Source organism: Gopherus evgoodei, chromosome 2 (assembly GCF_007399415.2).
Source record: "Gopherus evgoodei ecotype Sinaloan lineage chromosome 2, rGopEvg1_v1.p, whole genome shotgun sequence".
In the NCBI taxonomy this organism is placed as follows: domain Eukaryota; kingdom Metazoa; phylum Chordata; order Testudines; family Testudinidae; genus Gopherus; species Gopherus evgoodei.
Genome location: NC_044323.1, coordinates 9,101,469 through 9,121,903, shown reverse-complemented (window position 1 = coordinate 9,121,903; position 20,435 = coordinate 9,101,469).

The window sequence follows — 20,435 nt, the reverse complement described above, 5'->3', positions numbered from 1 at the left end:
TAAAAGCCCAGGAGAGATTATGATCTCTTTCAAGACGTCTGGAACGTTAGCTAATTTTAAAATGGAGCTTAATAAATTTATGAATGGGATTATATAATGGATTGGCAACCAGGGGTCTGGACTTGACTCATGAGGTCTTTTCCAGCCCTATGGCCTGTGTCCCCATTGTAACAAATCTGGGGGTCTGGTGCATCAAAGGAGGTAGCAAGTATCAAAGTTCCATCACGGAGAATGGTCTCCCAGCAGCCTCGACTCATTTATAGTAAAGAGGCTCTAGTTCGGGTGCCTGTGCTGATCTCAAGTGCGGTGCTATTGAACAAAGAGAAAGAAACAGTTTCACAGTAATGTATCAAATGTCCTCAACATTTTGAAAAAGGCCTAATTCTGTTCGCACTGAAACCAATGGTAACATTTCCCTTGATTTGAATGGGAGCAGCCAACACTGAGCACTTTTGAGAATCCTACTCACAGTTTGTTTATTTTTAAATGTGAAAGTCAAACAATCTATTTATTCTTCATTTAGTCTGAAAAAGAGACATTTTTAAAAGTAAGGACAGCAGTACAGATGATAACTGGGAAGCAAAATGAAATTCAGGGAGAAAAGAATGTAAACACAAATCACATCATCAACACTGAATTATTTTATTTCTTCATTTGTGCCATAAAATAGTTTTAAAAAGACGCAGAAACATCAAAATCAAACAAGTTATACATTTTTTTTCTGTCTAATCTACAACCACAAAAAGTTGCTAGGAAAACCAGACTTCTGAGAGTTTGTGTAGATTTTGCAAGCTTGGGAAATATATGCATTTTTATGATCAGAGCACCATACGTGAATTCCATGTGTCCCTACTGTAAATAACATGCTTGTAAAATTAATCTAAGCGAGTACCGGTATTTGCACTATAGAAAGATATCAGATCAGTTACAGTAGGTTTCCATTACTGCTGATATGGCTTGAGTGAAATCCTGGTAAAACGAGAGTTTTATCATTTACTTCAATAGGGCCAGAATTTCACCTGGAGAATTTACTGTTGGATATTTAGAAGCACTGATAAAACTCTGCATTTAAGAACTTCCCCATTATAGGGCATTTAGGCACCACACAGAATAAGCATTTAGAGATCAGCAAGGATGGACAATCAGAGCCAAATACAGAGGGATGGAGGGATGCAAGCTACGTTTCGAGATGTATGAAGTGAATCCAAGGGAGTCTAGTGCTGATAGGATTGTAAGAAGGTGTAAATTACACCACCTTAGACCCCTTTAGGCTAACCTCCAAATCTGTTCCAGGTTCTCTGCTCCAAAGAGTTTACAATCTGAGGCCCCAGCCTCACAATCAGACCTATGGAGTGGATTCGTATTGTACCAAACCCACAGGAGCGGAGTTGATATCTATCATCACAGCTATCACACATAGACCCATAGATATATATTTTAAAACCACACTGTATGACATATTAACATGAGTGTATAGATTCTTAGTCAAAATATAAGAAAACTGATTCTGTTCAGTTAATTTCTTCCATAATCAGTCCCATTTACTGAAGAATAATTGAAGTTCATTTGATTGATAACTTTTAAAACTTCTGGATTTGTGAATAAACTGGTAATCATAGAATCATAGAATATCAGGGGTGGAAGGGACTTCAGGAGGTCATCTAGTTCAACACCCTGCTCAAAGCAGGACCAATTCCCAACTAAATCATCCCAGCCAGGACTTTGTCAAGCCTGAACTTAAAAACCTCTAAGGAAGGAGATTCCACCACCTCCCTAGGTAACCCATTCCAGTGCTTCACCACCCTCTGAGTGAAAAAGTTTTTCCTAATATCCAACCTAAACCTCCCCCACTGCAACTTGAGACCATTGCTCCTTGTTCTATCATCAGGTATTACTGAGAACAGTCTAGATCCATCCTCTTTGAACCTCCTTTCAGGTAGTTGAAAGCAGCTATCAAATCCCCCCTCATTCTTCTCTTCTGCAGGCTAAACAATCCCAGTTCCCTCAGCCTCTCTTCGTAGGTCATGTGCTCCAGCCCCCTAATCATTTTTGTTGCCCTCCACTGGACTCTTTCCAATTTTCCAAATCCTTCTTATAGTGTGAGACCCAAAACTGGACACAGTATTCCAGATGAGGCCTCACCAATGTCAAATAGAGGGGAATGATCACATCCCTCGATCTGCTGGCAATGCCCCTACTTATACAGTCCAAAATGCTGTTAGCCTTCTTGGCATCAAGGACACACTCTTGACTCATATCCAGCTTCTCGTCCACTGTAACCCCTAGGTCCTTTTCTTCAGACCTGCTGCCTGGCCACTCGGTCCCTAGTCTGTAACAGTGAATGGGATTCTTCCGTCCTAAGTGCAGGATTCTGCACTTGTCCTTGTTGAACCTCATCAGGGTTCTTTTGGCCCAGTCCTCTAATTTGTCTAGGTAATTGAGTTCCTGTTGTTTTTATTGGAGATAGGGAAATCCTGGGCAGATGCAAGCAATTGTCAAGAAGAAGTCTGGTTCCCTTTGTGAAAGTGATTAGTCGTGTCCTAACTACAGAGTACAAAACAAGAGAGTTATTTACCAAATGGTCATGGTAAAAAGAAGAGAAGAAATGGAGAAATCTGGAACCAAAACAACCAACCCACTGATTGAAAAGAAAATAGGGAAGTGACAAAAATGTCATTACCAAAGCTGAGCAGTTGAAAAATTAGAACAGGCCAGAACAAGTGGGACCTTTTCCTACACAAGAAGACCTGAGAGAGTCATTATTAGATAGCTGCTCACTGTTAGAATTCCCAAGGGAGCAATTCAGAGACTACTCTGGTTGCTTTTCTTTTAGAGAAACCGGGTGGACTGAATAATTCTCTAATTTTGAAGCCTAGGAACAAGAAGAATCATAATTTTGCATCTGCTTTTAATATATCATTAAATAATCTACTTCTTGCACCCTATTCTGTAATAATACTGTGTTAGGATGAACTGTGAGAAGCACAGAATATAAACCAGGCACAAAGAATTCCTGGTCATATTCACTTTTGCCTGAGAGCTTTGGAGGCAAAAGAAAGCACATTAGAACCTGACAGCTTTCCAGGAAAATTAATAACAACTCTGAAGGCTGTTCAGCCTTTTACAGCTGTCAAGGTAATTAGGGAGATTGGATCTGGTTTCATAATGATACAACTCCCCCGCTGTATATGTTGCTTTCATCACTAGAAACATTAATGTTTGCAAAAGGCATGAAGGGTAACATTTAGCACTCAGCAAAATGGGTGCAAATCTATTGACATCAACATGGTTTACATCCATCAGCCATCAGTGATGAATTTTGCCTATGTTCATTTAGTCTGAAATCCTTGGTTTTAATTCACTAGTGAAGTGGGTTCTCTCTCTCTCTTCAGCCTGGGGCCATACAGAGGATAAGAGCCTGCTACTGCTAGCAATTAAAGGAAGTAGGGTGGGATTCACAAAGGTATTTAGGCACCCAAGTCTCCTTTCTAGGAACCACTGCAATTGACAAAACCCCCGCTTGGTTACTGTTTATCCCTACAGGTGTCTACATGCACTCGGTGCCTACATTTTTTCAGTAAAGTTTCCCTAAATGCCTATGCTTCTACCTCTGTGCACGTGCCTGGCTGCCTCACTCCGGATGTCTGGATGCCCATTTCCTGCCTAAGCCCTGAGTGATTCGCTAACTGGGGAAGGCAGGTGCTCTGCTGCCTAACTCACATGTGGGACCCAAACTGGTAGGCATGCTCAAAGGTTGCCTAACTAACTTCACACAAAACAGCTGGGGATGTGTGTAGCCACAGACCTGCTTTATAACCTTTACCCCAGTGGTTAGAGCGCTCACCCATGCTGTAGGAAACCACAGGTTCAAGTTACCCTCTACCTCATAAGGAAAGCAGGGACTGCCACCTCCTCAGGTATGTGCTATAACCACTGGACTATAGAGTCATTCTCACTTTCTCCCTGGTCCAGTAAATATTTAACTATTCAATTATTGAATTAAAGTGGAACAACTGCAATAGGAGCGATTGAGGGAGACCCACATCAGAATATGCCAGAGCCCACTGGGTAGGGCATTGATGACCTGGTTTTTAGAGGTGCCGAATGACTATAATGAGTTTCCTGAATATGGATTCCGGCACCTCATGTTAAACACACAAGTATGAAAATGTTGGCTTAAATTTCCTTAACATTTTTAAATGTAAAAAGTAGGTCAAATCGTAAACTTGTGGCTAAAGAAAACCGTGTGAGAGTCTATAGAACAGCAAACCCAGGACGTATGTTGGCATCCTGTCAGGGGACCATAGATCTTGAAACCTGATCTAGAGCAGTGGTTCTCAACCAATTGTCCGGTGGGCCCTGGTGAGGAATGAGCTGGTTTCAGGGGGTCTGCCAAGCATGGCTGGCATTAGACTTGCTGGGGCCCGGGGCAGAAAGCCAAAGCCCCACCGCCTGGGGCAGAAACCCAGGACTCCAAGCCCCGCCACCCGGGGCTAAAGCCAAAGCCTGAGCAACTTAGCTTCACAGTGCCCCCTATTGCAAGGGCCCTGGGCAATTGCCCTGCTTGCTACCCCTGGCCCTGACTTTTATAGGCAGAAAAAGGTTGAGAACCCCTGATCTAGAAAACATTTAGGGGCTAGACACTTCTGATCTGCCACCCATTAACCTACTAACAGCTGTCAGCATAGAAACTGACCTCTGACAGAGGACTCAAATCCTAGGATCCAATTGGTAGAACACTGGGGGTCCTGACTGATTCCCAGCTCTTATTTAAACCAAGCACGGGAACAGGAAGTTATTCATGCAACTAGATTCCCACTGCTTAGGACTGCTTCCCTTGCAATACCTGTTCCTGATCTCCTGGTAATCTCACTCTTGGTTTGCCCTTTGGCCTGTTTTGGACTTTGATCTCCTGGTATCCTGACCCTGTGTCACCCAGCCTCAGTGGGTCACAGCTGAGAATACCAGATTCAGGACAAACTGCTGAAAAATAAGGCAGAATCACCCCAGAACTGGTGGATATTCTATCATCAGATACACCAAGTCAGAAACAAAAGTTAACTTCTGTTTCACCACACTGGTTAACAAGAAGTCCAAACTGCCATCTCCTTAGGCATTCCAGAACTCATTTCACCACCCAGACACTGGACTTTGTGATGAGCGGTTATTTAAAACCAATATCATCAAACAAAGGGTCCTTCTAATCCCAAGAGACAAACCACATAGCCAAGTCTATAGCTCAGATCTTACCCAATAATCACACTGTTGCCAATCCTTTAGTATCTATTAGCTAAAGATTTATTGAGAAGAGAAGAGAAGAGGAACGAGTTAAAATGGATAAGGAAGCCATATACATACAATCATTGCAAAGTTCTTGGATCAGGTTTGTAGCAATGATGTAGCAGACTGCTGGCTTGTAAAGTCTCTGGTAACTTTTGGTAACTAATCTCTTCTGGAAGAAATGTCTTGATAGGTGAGTCTCACATTCTCAGAGGTTCAGTCCAGATAATTCTGCAAAAATCCATGTACTTATCTAAACTTCTTCTCCTGGAAACCAGGCTGGAACACTCATGAGAAGAAATTCTAGCTTGAGCTTTCTGGTGCATATTCACCAGAGGGATGGGCATATTATATGAAACAGCACAGGCTAACAGAGGGAGTTTTCCTGGGATCTGTCCGTGAGGAGTTACGCTAAGTGCTGCATTAGGAGAGCTGTGTTCATGAGTATCTGAGTGTCTGTTGCAGGGGACAGTTTGTCAGTTTGACTGTGTGCTTGATTGTCTGATTGTTTGTTTGAACAGTGTGAATTGGGAGTGCTTTGTTCCAGGTGGGGCTTGAGTGGGCCTAACTGCCATGTTTGTCTTTCTTCCAAAGGACAGAAGTGGATTTCTCTGTTCAAAGTGCAAGCTGATCTCCATATTGGAAGAGAAGGTTCGAGGTCTGGAGCAACAAGTATCGACTCTGTGTTGCATAAGAGAAAATGAAGATTTCCTGGACAGATGTCAGGATATGCTTCTACGGGCACAACGTCCTGAAGAATCGGAGCAGGCTGTACAGAGGGGAGAGAGGGATGGTGAAGAAATTTGGCAGCTTGTGACCTCCAGAAGAAGAAAGAGGAGTGTCCATGTACCAGCAATGGAGATACAGGTGAGCAACCATTTTCATGTTCTTTCCACAGGTACTAATGCGGAGAGTGGACTAGATTATACATCTGAGAGAAAGCAGCAGAAGGAGACTTCACCGATTGGAAGGCATGAGATGCACTGTCCTAGGGATGGGGGTTCCACAATCACCACTCCCAAGAGGAGGAGGAGGGTGGTGGTGGTTGGGGACTCCCTCCTCAGGGGGACTGAGTCATCTATTTGCCGCCCCGACCGAGAAAACCGAGAGGTCTGCTTCTTGCTAGGAGCTAGGATTCACGATGTGATGGAGAGACTGCCAAGACTCATCAAGCCCTCGGATCGCTACCCCTTCCTGCTTCTCCACATGGGCACCAATGATACTGCCAAGAATGACCTTGAGTGGATCTCTGCAGACTACATGGCTCTGGGAAGAAGGATAGAAGATTTTGAGGCGCAAGTGGTGTTCTCGTCCATCCTCCCCATGCAGGGAAAAGGCCTGGGTAGGGATCGTCGAATTATGGAAGTCAACAAATGGCTACGCAGGTGGTGTCAGAGAAAAGGCTTTGGATTCTTCGACCATGAGATGGTGTTCCAAGAAGGAGGAGTGCTAGGCAGGGATGGGCTCCACCTACCGAAGAGCGGGAAGAGCATCTTCGCAAGCAGGCTGGCTAACCTAATGAGGAAGGCGTTAAACTAGGTTCACCGGGGGAAGGAGACCAAAGCCCTGAGGTAAGTGTGGAAATGGGATACCGGGAGGAAGCACGAGCAGGAGAGTGCAAGAGGGGAGGACTCCTGTCTCAGATGGAGAAAGCGGGACAAACAGCGAGTCATCTTAAGTACCTATACACAAATGCAAGAAGCATGGGAAACAAGCAGGGAGAACTGGAAGTCCTGGCACAGTCAAGGAATTATGATGTGATTGGAATAACAGAGACTTGGTGGGATAACTCACATGACTGGAGTACTGTCATGGATGGATACAAACTGTTCAGGAAGGACAGGCAGGGCAGAAAAGGTGAGGGAGTTGCATTGTATGTAAGACAGCAGTATGACTGCTCAGAGCTTCGGTATGAAACTGCAGAAGAAACTGAGAGTCTCTGGGTTAAGTTTAAAAGTGTGAGCAACAAGGGTGATGTCATGGTTGGAGTCTGCTATAGACCACCAGACCAATGGGATGAGGTGGATGAGGCTTTCTTCCGGCAACTAGCAGAAGTTACTAGATTGCAGTAACTGGTTCTCATGGGAGACTTTAATCACCCTGATATCTGCTGGGAGAGCAATACAGCAGTGTACAGACAATCCAGAAAGTTTTTGGAAAGTGTAGGGGACAATTTCCTGGTCCAAGTGCTGGAGGAACCAACTAGGGGCAGAGCTCTTCTTGACCTGCTGCTCACAAACAAAGAAGAGTTAGTAGGGGAAGCAAAAGTGGATGGGAACCTGGGAGGCAGTGACCATGAGATGGTTGAGTTCAGGATCCTGACACAGGGAAAAAAGGAGAGCAGCAGAATATGGACCCTGGACTTCAGAAAAGCAGACTTTGACTCCCTCAGGGAGCTGATGGGCAAGATCCCCTGGGAAAATAATGTGAGGGGGAAAGGAGTCCAGGAGAGCTGGCTGTATTTTAAAGAATCCTTATTGAGGTTGCAGGAAAAAAACATCTCGATATGTAGGAAGAATAGTAAATATGGCAGGCAACCAGCTTGGCTTAACAGTGAAATCCTTGCTGATCTTAACACAAAAAAGACGCTTACACGAAGTGGAAGACTGGACTAATGACCAGGGAAGAGTATAAAAATATTGCTCAGGTATGCAGGAGTGATATCAGGAAGGCCAAAGCACAACTGGAGTTTTAGCTAGTAAGAGATGTTAAGAGTAACAGGAAGAGTTTCTTCAAGTATGTTAGCAACAAGAAGAAAGTCAAGGAAAGTGTGGGCCCCTTACTGAATGAGGGAGGCAACCTAGTGACAGAGGATGTGGAAAAAGCTAATGTACTCAATGCTTTTTTTGCCTCTGTCTTCACAAACAAGGTCAGCTCCCGGACTGCTGCAGTGGGCAGCACAGTATGGGGAGAAGGTGACCAGCCCTCTGTGGAGAAAGAAGTGGTTCGGGACTATTTAGAAAAACTGGATGGGCACAAGTCCATGGGGCCGGATGCGCTGCATCCAAGGGTGCTAAAGGAGTTGGCGGATCTGATTGCAGAGCCATTGGGCATTACCTTTGAAAACTCATGGTGATCAGGCAAGGTCCCAGATGACTGGAAAAAGGCTAATGTAGTGCCCAAAGGAGGATCCGGGGAACCACAGGCCAGTCAGCCTCACCTCAGTCCCTGGAAAAATCATGGAGCAGGTCCTCAAGGAATCAATTCTAAAGCACTTAGAGGAGAGGAAAGTGATCAGGAACAGTTAGCATGGATTCACCAAGGGCAAATCATGCGTGACTAACTTTATTGCCTTCCATGAGGAGATAACTGGGTCTGTGGATGAGGGGAAAGCAGTGGATGTGTTATTCCTTGACTTTAGCAAAGCTTTTGATATGGTCTCCCACAGTATTCTTGCCGGCAAGTTAAAGAAGTATGGGCTGGATGATTGGACTATAAGGTGATAGAAAGCTGGCTAGATCGACAGGCTCAGCAGGTAGTGATCAATGGCTCCATATCTAGTTGGCAGCCAGTTTCAAGTGGAGTGCCCCAAGGGTAGGTCTTGGGGCCGGTTTTGTTCAATATCTTCATTAATGATCTGGAGGATGACGTGAACTGCACTCTCAGCAAGTTTGCAGATGACACTAAACTAGGAGGAGTGGTAGATACACTGGAGGGTAGGAATAGGATACAGAGGGACCTAGACAAATTAGAGGACTGGGCCAAAAGAAACCCGATGAGGTTCAACAAGGACAAGTGCAGAGTCCTGCACTTAGGACGGAAGAATCCCATTCACTGCTGCAGACTAGGAACCGAGTGGTAGGCAGCAGTTCTGCAGAAAAGGACCTAGCGGTTACATGGACGAGAAGCTGGATATGAGTCAACAGTGGGCCCTTGCTGCCAAGAAGGCTAACGGCATTTTGGGCTCTATAAGTAGGGGATTGCAAGCAGATCGAGGGATGTGATCATTCCCCTCTTCGACATTGGTAAGACCTCATCTGGAGTACTGTGTCCAGCTTTGGTCCCCACACTACAAGAATGATGTGAAAAATTGGAAAGAGTCCAGCAGAGGGCAACAAAAATGATTAGGGGGCTGGAGCACATGACTTATGAGGAGAGGCTGAGGGAACTGGGATTGTTTAGTCTGCGGAAGAGAAGAATGAGGGGGGATTTAAAGCTTCTTTCAACTACCTGAAAGGGGGTTCCAAAGAGGATGGATCTAGACTGTTCTCAGTGGTACTTGATGACAGAACAAGTAGTAATGGTCTCAAGTTGCAGTGGGGGAGGTTTAGGTTGGATATTAGGAAAAACTTTTTGACTCAGAGAGTGGTGAAGCACTGGAATGGGTTACCGAGGGAGGTGGTGGGATCTCCTTCCTTAGAGGTTTTTAAGTTCAGGCTTGACAAATCCCTGGCTGGGATGATTTAGTTGGGAATTGGTCCTGCTTTGAGCAGGGTGTTGGACTAGATGACCTCCCGAGGTCCCTTCCAACCCTGATATTCTATGATTCTATGAAACTAAAAGAGAAAAGAGTCATATTCACGGTGCTGGCTGAATCAGAAATATTATGAGAAAAACACTTTTGACTAAATTCTGGCAGATTCACTTTCACTCCTAGCCAAATCTAGGATGTACCAAGGCAGTAAATATGAAAAAGAACACAAAAAAAGTTAACCATTTTTTTATGACCCTCAGAAAAGTTAAAGGTGATGTTTAAGTTTTATCAAAAGGTGCCTGTTCACCTCTGCTTGCTATATTTGCAGATATGCTCCCCCCGCACTCCCAGTCTGAACACATGTCTTGTGAATATAAAGTTCCCTAATTTAAAATAGAATCAAATGTTGTGTCCCAGTCTAATAGAGACCGGGAATGTCTGGACTCAAGAAATAGGTTATGTTCCTTCTTTAGAGAGAAATCAGTCGACACACAGACAGTGTAATTTATGATATTGCTTATAAATATATTATTTATATAGACTCTTGAATGGGCTGGAGAGGGACTCCAGTGATGGTTTTCTCAGTGGGGTTTATTAAGTTTTCACTATATTCATATTGTGGTGGCGGTATTATCTGTGAATAATTGCTGGAATCTGTTTATGTATAAATGTATCATTAAGAGGTTTTCAAGCTGCTAGGAGTTTATGACAGCCACTTCTTTACGTTGTATAGTAACCATTAGGGGAAAAAATACGGGGAAAAGGTAAAAGGCAGTTTATAGGACTCAGATATAGATGTCACACACCAGAACTCTTGTACACGGTTCTGTATTCAAGCATTCAGACAGACTGTTTCTATGACAAAAGACTCTCCCAAGTGCTCTGTAACTAAGTGCGTTTTACCTCATGCCGAGGCACATTAAATATTTTCTTATGAACAAACGCCAGAGTCTGTCACTTAAGATCACAACTCTCAGCCAGCTGACTCAGGTGGCAGTCAAAACCAGATGATATGTGGGGACTCGGGTATCTGGGTTTGTCCTGCGGATAAGTGGGTTTGTCTGTAAAACGCACTTTAAGTTAAAGAGGTTCAAGTTGTCTCATTAATAATCACTGATGTGGCAGGAGCCTTGCAGAGGTGTAGGAAAGGGATCTTTATTAAGGGTGCTTAGGGGTCAGTGTTACAATGACCTCTACAGTTTGAGGGAAAACCACGCTGGCCCCTGCTTGCATTCCTGAGCCCCTTGTGTCACACCCAACTAGGTCCCTCCTGAAACTTGAACCTCTTTTTCCAGTTCCACTCATCATACTACACACGTGAGAGGGTTGTTAATGGCCCTTTTTTTGAATAAAAGTGTATTTTAATTAGTATATTCTGGGCTGCATCCTGTTTCCAGTTATGTTGGGAGCAAAAGTCCCTTTAACTTCCATGGCAGCAGGATCGAGGCTTTTTAGATTCTTCTCAGTAAAGTGTATACGAAGATCTCGTGAACTCATGTCAAACAAAATAACTTTTTGTGACCACCTGTTTATCCTTCTTGTACCCCGAAGATGCATCTCATCCCATTCAGAATATCTACACAATTATTATGCCTGGAGATTGTGTGTTGCACAGACATGATTAACTCCGCTGAGCAGTTACATTTTTAAAAAAATCAGGAAATAGAAATTCAGTTATGAAAATCTCTCCTTTGTCCACTAGGCACCAACATTTCTTTCCCTGAGCTGTGAGCCAGCAGGGTTTGACTGATGCTGCTGCCACAACTGTATGTTTCACACAAGCTCATGCAATGCACTGCAGCCAGTCAAAACACTGCATATAATTTCACTTCTAATATGGTACCAGGAGAGTCAGGGCCATAATGGCATTTTCCTTTGCAAGCATTGGACTAATGTGTTATATTCATTTTCTCTGCTGGAGGAAAATAACTGAGCTATTAACCTGACCACTATGGGAGTATATGCCGCTGAAATGATTCTGTAGGCACAACACATAAAGGCAGTAAGGAAGGGTTTTTCCTCAAGAGATAACGTTCATATCTAGAAAATGAAACAAAGCAAAAAAAAAAAAAAAAAGCATCAGAAAAGTTCCCCAACCTTATCATTATGGTAATACCTGGCCTCAGCCAAGATCAGGGCTCCACTGTGCTAGGAGCTGCACAAACATATTACAACAGATAGTCCCTGCCTTGAAGAACTTACAATCTAAATAGAAAAGATGGACAAAAGGGGAGAGAAAGGGAACACGACTTTACAGAGCGATTAAGTGATTAACCAAGGTCACACAGGGAGTCTGTGGCAAAGACAAGGACTGAATCCAGATCACCAGAGTCTGAGCCTAAAGCCAAGGACAACCTTCCTTCATCCTGGGGTTCAGCCCAGTCCTGTGTCTCTGGGTGTGGAGCTCTGCCCCCATAAGTGTTCTCTCAGTGGGAGATGTAGGCGCTCAGCACCTAGCAAGCTCAGTGTCAGGAGGCAGGATCTGCAGCAGAGCCAGTCTCCAGGCAACCTAACGAGTGCCTGTAGTAGGCTGCCTGATTGGCTACGGCCTCTGATTAGTCGTCAGAGTCAGCAGAGTGGCTCTTAAACCCAGTGGCAGCATCAGTGTGGCAGCTGCTCAAAACATGCCTTCATGGCTGCCTTGCCTTACTCCAGGTAAATTGTCTGTGACCCTCAGCTCTGATTTCTGGCTTTGGCTTCAAGCCTCTGACACCAGCTCTGACCCTGGGTGCTGACTCCTGCCCTAATCATTGGGAATGACCACCCATCTTGCTCTCTGACAATCAGACCATTTGAATAGGTGTCAAAGCCCATGCATCTATTCAACCATGTTTGAGGATTTTGGTCTGAAAGTTCATCTCTGAGTAGTGATGATGTTAAAATGTCTTAGCTTCAAGTGCTGCACTGAAGTTGTTGAAATTATGGACTGAAAAAAACATGATGTTTGGTACCAAAGTTAAAAATTTGTAAAACCAATGTGCTAACAGTATTACTCTGTGGTCTGGAAGCAGTTGCACTCAACAAAACAGACATAGGATCATAGGGTGAGAAGGGACACAAAGAGTCATCTAGTCGAATCCCCCGCCAAGATGCAGCATTTGTTGTGTCTACACCATCCAAGATAGACGACTATCCAACCTCTTTTTGAAACCCTCCAGTGAAGGAGATTCCACGACTTCCCTAAGCAGTCTGCTCCATTGTCCTACTGTTCTTACAGTGAGGAATTTTTTCCCTGAAATTTAATCTAAATCTGCTATGCTGTAGTTTGAACCCATTGCCTCTGGTCCTTCCCTATGTGGTAAGAGAGGACAATTTTTCTCCATCCTTTTTTATGACAGCCTTTAAAATATTTGAAGACTGTTATCATGTCTCCCACTTAATCTCCTCTCCTCCAAAGTAATCAGAAGATTGGAGCCAGTAGAGGTGAATGTTCTTTGAAGGACAGCAGGTGCAAAGTGGAATGATTTTAAGACAAATAAAGAGGGTAGAAGGAGCAGGATGTGAGAGCAAGCTGTGGGATTGACTGCAGTTGAAGAGACTGCAATGGTAGGGACACTGCAGAAGACAAATGGATGATAGAATGCCAAAGAAAATAATGCAAACACAACCACGGTCAGTCCAACCTAGAGGCCAACCACAGATTGGATGGCAGGACATTGCCCGTAGGGACATGACTGGGCTGGGCTTAATGGAGGAACAAGACATGGACAGGAACAAATGGCAACACTATATTGTTGACCATATCTGCAAAGATGCTCCAGGATAAAAGAAGAAGAATGTAACAAATGAGATCTTTATATTCAACAAAGTTGTTGTTTTTGTTGTTTCAAAGTTGTATCTACTGACTTTAGTGATACAACGTGTGTGCACCGCTTTGCACTGCTCTTAGCCCTGCAGGAGACAAGACTGCTATGGAATGGCGAACTGGATTCTATTCCAACATGACTACTTACTAAGTTGCATTCAATGTCACCTGTGCCAACCCACTGATGATGACATGGTTGCAGAGAAGCCCTAACTGGAAAACAATGGGGTTGCACACATGTAGTGATGGTCTAACTTGGCTTGTGTAATCTGTAATACTAGTGATGATACTCAAGATAGATGGGAAGACCTCCACTTGACTATCGAGGTCCAGGCTGATTTTGTGTAACCCACTGGACAGTGTGTGTTACATGTCTACCGACGGGCCCCGTCTATAGAGGGTATATGTTTTTTAGAGTCCCAGCTAAGGACACTTGGTTCTTTTGTTCAAGCTGTAGCAGCTCATGATTATAGCTCAGGGGGTCCCTGGTTGAATCCTCAGTGTGTTGGCCAAGAGGGTGGCCATCACATTTAAAGGGCTGGCAGTGAGATGAAAACAGAACCCATTTGACCTGGGTGTCATTGAGCATGAAACAATGAGGGACCCTCCAATGCTGTCATAACATTTTTCCAAGATCTGGACCTTAGCGTCCAAAATATGGGTGTTAGCATGAAAACCTCCAAGCTTGGTTACCAGCTTGGACTTGGTAAAGCTGCCACCAGCCAGGGATTTACAGTGCCTAGCTCACTGTGGTCTCCCCAAAACCTTCCCTGGGGGACCCCCAGACTCAGATTCCTTGAGTCTCACAACAAAGGGGAATAAACCATTTCCCTTTCCCTTCCAGGTGTTCCCTCCCTGGGTTCCTGGAGAAATATACAGAAGTAAGCTCCGTGAATCTAAACAGAGTGACTCCACCCTCCCTGTTTCCAGTCCTAGAAAACAGAAGTACCGAGAGCTAATCTCTCTTCCCCCCTCACCCAGAGGGTATGCAAAGTCAGGCTTAGTAAATCTAACACAAAGAGATTTTCCCCCTGACTTCTTCCTCCCACCAATTCCCTGATGAGCTGCAGACTCAATTCCCTGGAGTCCCCACTAAAGAAAAACTCCAACAGGTCTTAAAAAGAAAGCTTTATATAAAAAGAAAGAAAAGGACATAAAAATGGTCTGTCTGTATTAAGGTGACAAATACAGGGTCATTTGCTTAAAAGAAAAAAAATGAATAAACAGCCTTATCCAAAAATAATAAAATTTAACACATTCCAGCAACTACACCCATGTAAATACAAAAGAAAACAATATAAACCTATGGTCTTCCTATCTTTGTACTTACAACTTGGAAACAGAAGATTAGAAAGCCAGGAGACAGAAAGGGCCGAGAGGGTCAGACACAAGACAAAGAACAAAGAACTCACACCCAAAACTTCCCTCCACCCAGATTTGAAAAAGTCTTGTTTCCTGATTGGTCCTCTGGTCAGGTGTGTTTTGTTACCCCTTTCCAGGTGAAAGAGACATTAACCCTTAGCTATCTGTTTATGACTGTCAAATACCTAGTCCCAGATTTGGACCTTAGCGTCCAAAATATGGGGGTTAGCATGAAAACCTCCAAGCTTAGTTACCAGCTTGGACCTGTGAAAGCTGCCACCACCCAAAAAATTAGAGTGTTTTGGGGCACTCTGGTCCCCCCAAAAAACCTTCCCTGGGGACCCCAAGACCCAAATCCCTTGAGTCTCACAACAAAGGGAAATAAACCTTTTCCCTTCCCCCCTCCAGGTGTTCCTGGAGAGATACACAGAAGCAAACTCTGTGAATCTAAACAGAGGGACTCCACCCTCCCCGTTCCCAGCCTGGAGAACAGAATTACCAAGAGCTAATCTTTCTTTCCCCCTCACCCAGAGGGAATGCAAAGTCAGGCTAGTAAATCTAACACACACAGATTTCCCCCTGACTTCTTCCTCTCACCAATTCCCTGGTGAGCACAGACTCAATTCCCTAGAGTTCCCCACTAAAGAAAAACTCCAACAGGTCTTAAAAAGAAAGCTTTATATAAAAAGAAAGAAAAATACATAAAAATGGTCTCTCTGTATCAAGGTGACAAATACAGGGTCAATTGCTTAAAAGAAATATGAATAAACAGCCTTATTTAAAAAGAATACAAATCAAAGCACTCCAGCAACTATAGACATGTAAATACAAAAGAAAAACAATAACCCTTATTGTTTTTATGATCTCTGTACTCACAACTTGGAAACAGAAGATTAGAAAGCAGGAAACAGAAATCACTTTTCAAAGCTGAGAGAGAGGCACATAGAAGAAGCAAGAACAAAGGACTCCCACACAAAGTTCCCTCCACCCAGATTTGAAAAAGTCTCGTTTCCTGATTGGTCCTCTGGTCAGGTGGTTCAGATTACTTCTTTCCAGGTGAAAGAGACGTTAACCCTTAGCTATCTGTTTATGACAATGACAAATGCCATTTATATGCATTAGCTCTTTATAACAGAACCCCACACTTTAACCTTTCTGTGTCACAGTGTCCCCCTCTGTAAAAAGGGAATAATAACATGAACATAAGAACGGCCATATTGGGTCAGACTAAAGGTCCATCTAGCCGAGTATCCTGTCTTCCGATGGTGGTCAATGCCAGGTGCCCTAGAGGGAATAAACAGAACAGGTAATCATCAAGTGATCCATCCCCTGTTGCCCATTCCCAGTTTCTGGCAAATAGAGACGAGGGACACCATCCCTGCCCATCGTGGCTAATAGCCATTGGTGGACCTATCCTCCATGAATTTATCTAGTTCTTTTTTGAACCCTGTTATAGTCTTGACCTTCATAACATTCTCTGGCAAAGAGTTCCACAAGTTGTCTGTGTGTTGTGTGAAGAGATACTTCCTTTTGTTTCTTTTAAACCTGCTGCCTATTAATTTCATTTGGTGACCCCTAGGTCTTGTGTTATGAGAAAGAGTAAATAGTACTTCCTTATTTAGTTTTTCCACACCAGTCATGATTTTATAGTCCTCTATCATATCCTCCCTTAGTTGTTTCTTTTCCAAGATGAAAAATCCCAGTTTTATTAATCCTCTCCTCATCCTCTCCATTTTATACCTCCAATCATTTTTGTTGCCCTTTTCTGTACATTTTCCAATTCAAATATATTTTTTTGAGATGGGGCGACCACATCTGCATGAAGTATTCAAGATGTAGGTGTAAATTATGGGTTTATATAAAGACAATATGATATTTTCTGTCTTATTATCCATTCCTTTCTTAATGATTGCCAACATTTTGTTCACTTTTTTGACTGCCACTGCACATTGATTGGATGTTTTCAGAGAACTATCCACAGTGACTCCAAGATCTCTTTCTTGAATGGTAACAGCTAATTTTATCAGAGGTGCTCAGGTAATAATGGAGGTCAGATAAGTACTTACCATTTTATATGTATAGTTGGGATTTTGTTTTCCAGTGTTCATTACTTTGCATTTATCAGCACTGAATTTCGTCTGCCATTTTGTTATCCAGTCACCCAGTTTTGTGAGATTCTTTTGTAACTCTTCACAGTCTGCTTTGGACTTAACTATCTTTAGTAGTTTTGTATCAGCTGCAAATTTTGCCACCTCACTGTTTACCCCTTTCCCCAGATTATTTATGAATATGTTGAACAGTACAGAATATGAATATGTTGTTCCCAGTAGACCTCTAGGGGACACCACTATTTATCGCTTTCTGTTCTGAGAACTGACCATTTCTTCCTATCCCTGTTTCCTACCTTTTAACCAATTACTGATCCATGAAAGAACCTTCCCTCTGATCCCACTGACTGATTTCCTAGGGGTGCTGTGAGGATAAGACATCCAATGACTATCAAGTGTTTTGAAAGTAAAAGAGACTACAGACCACATTCACATGACTAACCTATTGACACCAATGGGACTTTTCACCTGAGTAGCTGCTCAGCAGATTCTCTCTCTCTCTCTCTCGTAGGTACTTATCTGCCCCCCCTTTATCTGGGCACCTCACAATCCTTAATGTATTTACCCTCGTAGCACCCCTTGTGGGTTGGGACAGTGCAGTTATCCTCATTTTACAGATGGGAAGTTTAGGCACAGAGGGGGTAAGTCACTCGCTCAAGGACCCACAGGAATTCTGCAGTAGAGCAGGAACACAAATCCAAGTTCTCTAAGTCCAAGTGTTGGTCCTGCTTTGAGCAGGAGATTGGCCTAGATGACCTCCTGAGGTCTCTTCCAACTCTGATCTTCTATGATTCTAACTCCTAGTCTAATACTCTAACCATTGGGCAATCCTTCCTCCACTAAGTAGGGGCTTCACAACCTGCTCCTATATAAGTGTTGCTTATTTACTGCATTGCCTTGGCTTTTACTCTTTCCACCATGACCACTTTGTGGCTTTTCTTAAAAACCGCCATGGCCAAACATTCACCCTCGCTCACTATCGCCCCAGCACCGCTGTAGCACTCTGCACCCAATGGAACGCTCATGACTATATTTATCCAGTTTTCATGTTGTTTTTAAATTGCTTTTAATGTGTGATGTTTCCTTATTTCAAACAAGAGAAAGGAAAAAGGAAGGAGTCTATTTCTGCCATCTCTTTCCTTCTGCAACAAATTTCCCTCGCCCGAGCTTTCTAAAGCTTTTGTGTATTTAAAATTAGCCTTGTGAGGTGTTCTTGGGAAAGTTACACTCCACACGACGAAGCAGTCACAGGGGAGCGGGTTGTTTCTATAAATACAAGGTTGAGTTGAGGGAGTCTCCTGGCTGGTGTTCTCCTACTGCGTGAGGGCGAATGGCGTAGGAAGCTTCTAAAGAAAAATGCCACCACCACCAGGGACTCTGTGCTGGACGTTTCAGAGAGAATTGTTTCCCATCTCATCCGGGCCTACAACTAGCTGTAGACTGCAAGGGTCAGGCCAGGCAATAGTTCATGAGTATCTTAGATTTGACTCTGATCTCACTGCCATTGTTTGATCAACGGCAGGATTCAAACCAAGGCTCAGGGCCAAAAAAAATAAAGTTCTACATAGTTGTTTTTAATGGTCAAGCTCTTCAGCCATTTTTAAAAAATTTGCTCAGGGCTGCTATTTAGCAACACCCACTGGCAAAGGCAGAGCTGTGGCTTGACTTCACAATGCTCTCCAGCATATGATTTGGTCGGTGGTAGCTCTGCTTTACTAGAATATACTGAGTTGCTACTTTGAGGGCTTCATTATTGCTCAGTATACCGTATACACTGCATGATACATACCTGATAGAATGGCAGTGTTCGGATGGAATGCTGATACTTGAAAGAGCGCTGCCTTCTCAGCCTGTGCTACCAAAGAAGTTGCAGTGAAATGCAGCAGAAAAGCAACTGAATATTGGTCTTCATGTTTGGAAGAGAAAACAGAGCAATTTATTTGAACCACTGTCTATTCCTTTTTAAAAAGTTTATGGAAGAAAAATAAATTGGCAGGAATGAGAATGTGCCACTTTATATTTTATAGAAACATATGTCAAATGTATACATGGAAAGGTTTAGGCTTAGGTATTTTGTTTCAGTGGTGAACAATGGCTCAGGAAATTTGTAACATTCGCTTGCGCCTTTAACCTTTTAGTACCCCAAGTCACTATCACCTGACCGCTGTCTGGTGGCCTGTGTGAAATATATACATTAATCCTGTTCCCAGTGGACAGCGCTCCATATCATGCATCCCATTGGCTGGAATTAAATCAAATTTTAATGCCCGAGTATAGGATTTTAGGAGGCATTAAGTGGTATCTAGGTCTTATGCTGGCAGTACAATGTGACTGTCACTCACTTAGCGTGCCATCAGCACCACACTGGAAGGTTCAATAGTGAGGCTAAGCACTGAATGGGAATGGGTACTTGCTTCTAGAGTCTGTGGCAAATGCACCACTTTTTCAGGCAGCATCAGTTACACTACAGGGCTGTGGGAACTTTATGGATCTTAATGGAAACAAGCTTCTGCTCCAAAAATGCAGAGCCCTTTTACTTAAGGTAAAGGAGAATTCCTTTCACCTGCAGATATATTACAAATTATATTTTGGTCATAGAAACATAGGGCTGGAAGAGACCTCAATGGGTCATCAGTGCATCCCCCACACTGAGGCAGGATCATGGATGTCATGAACAACGGCACATATGTACATACACACACAAGCGTAGGTTTGACATTTCATCTGGAAGAGGGAAATGGAACATACACCCTAGCCATAGATTTCATGACTTCTTATCAGGCAAACCCTCCCCCTCAAGCTTCTCAAATCTCCTGTGGTTCAAATCCAAAGATCAGAGCCAAACAGTAGTAATTCTAGGGCGGCATTGCTTGCACAGTCAACAGAAGGAAATAGGATCAGAGCTCTGCAAATAAATAAAAAGATGAAAATCTCATGGCTTTTTTTGGAATGTTTTTCCTATTTTCCCCCAATATTTTAAATGGGAAAAAATGAAATTTCAAATTTTGTAAAATCAAAATTTGAAAATTTCCATGCCACTCCACAGTTGGCTGAAAAATGAGGAAATTTATTTTAATAACATCTTCACTGAAATGAAGCAATAATGAAGAGGTTAGGAGAAGTAGATTATGACTCAAGAGAAACTGGACGGTGAATGAAATAATCAGGTGGCCCTATAATGATAAATGAGATTGTTTTGAAGCACATTCGCTGAGCCGTTACTGCAGTGAGGTCAATCTAATAATCCGTTGTGGTTGTGTTGTGAGTGACCACTTCTATATTTACTTGTATGATCAATGGGGCAGATTGAGATCTCAGACCTAGTTGTGTAAATCCATAACTTCATTGACTACTGTGGAGTTACTCTGGGTTTACAATGGGGTAAATAAGAACAGAACTGGTGGATGATCTATGCAGCTGAGAGTGTGGGAGGATAAAGAAAAGAAAAAAGAACAAAACTTTGATC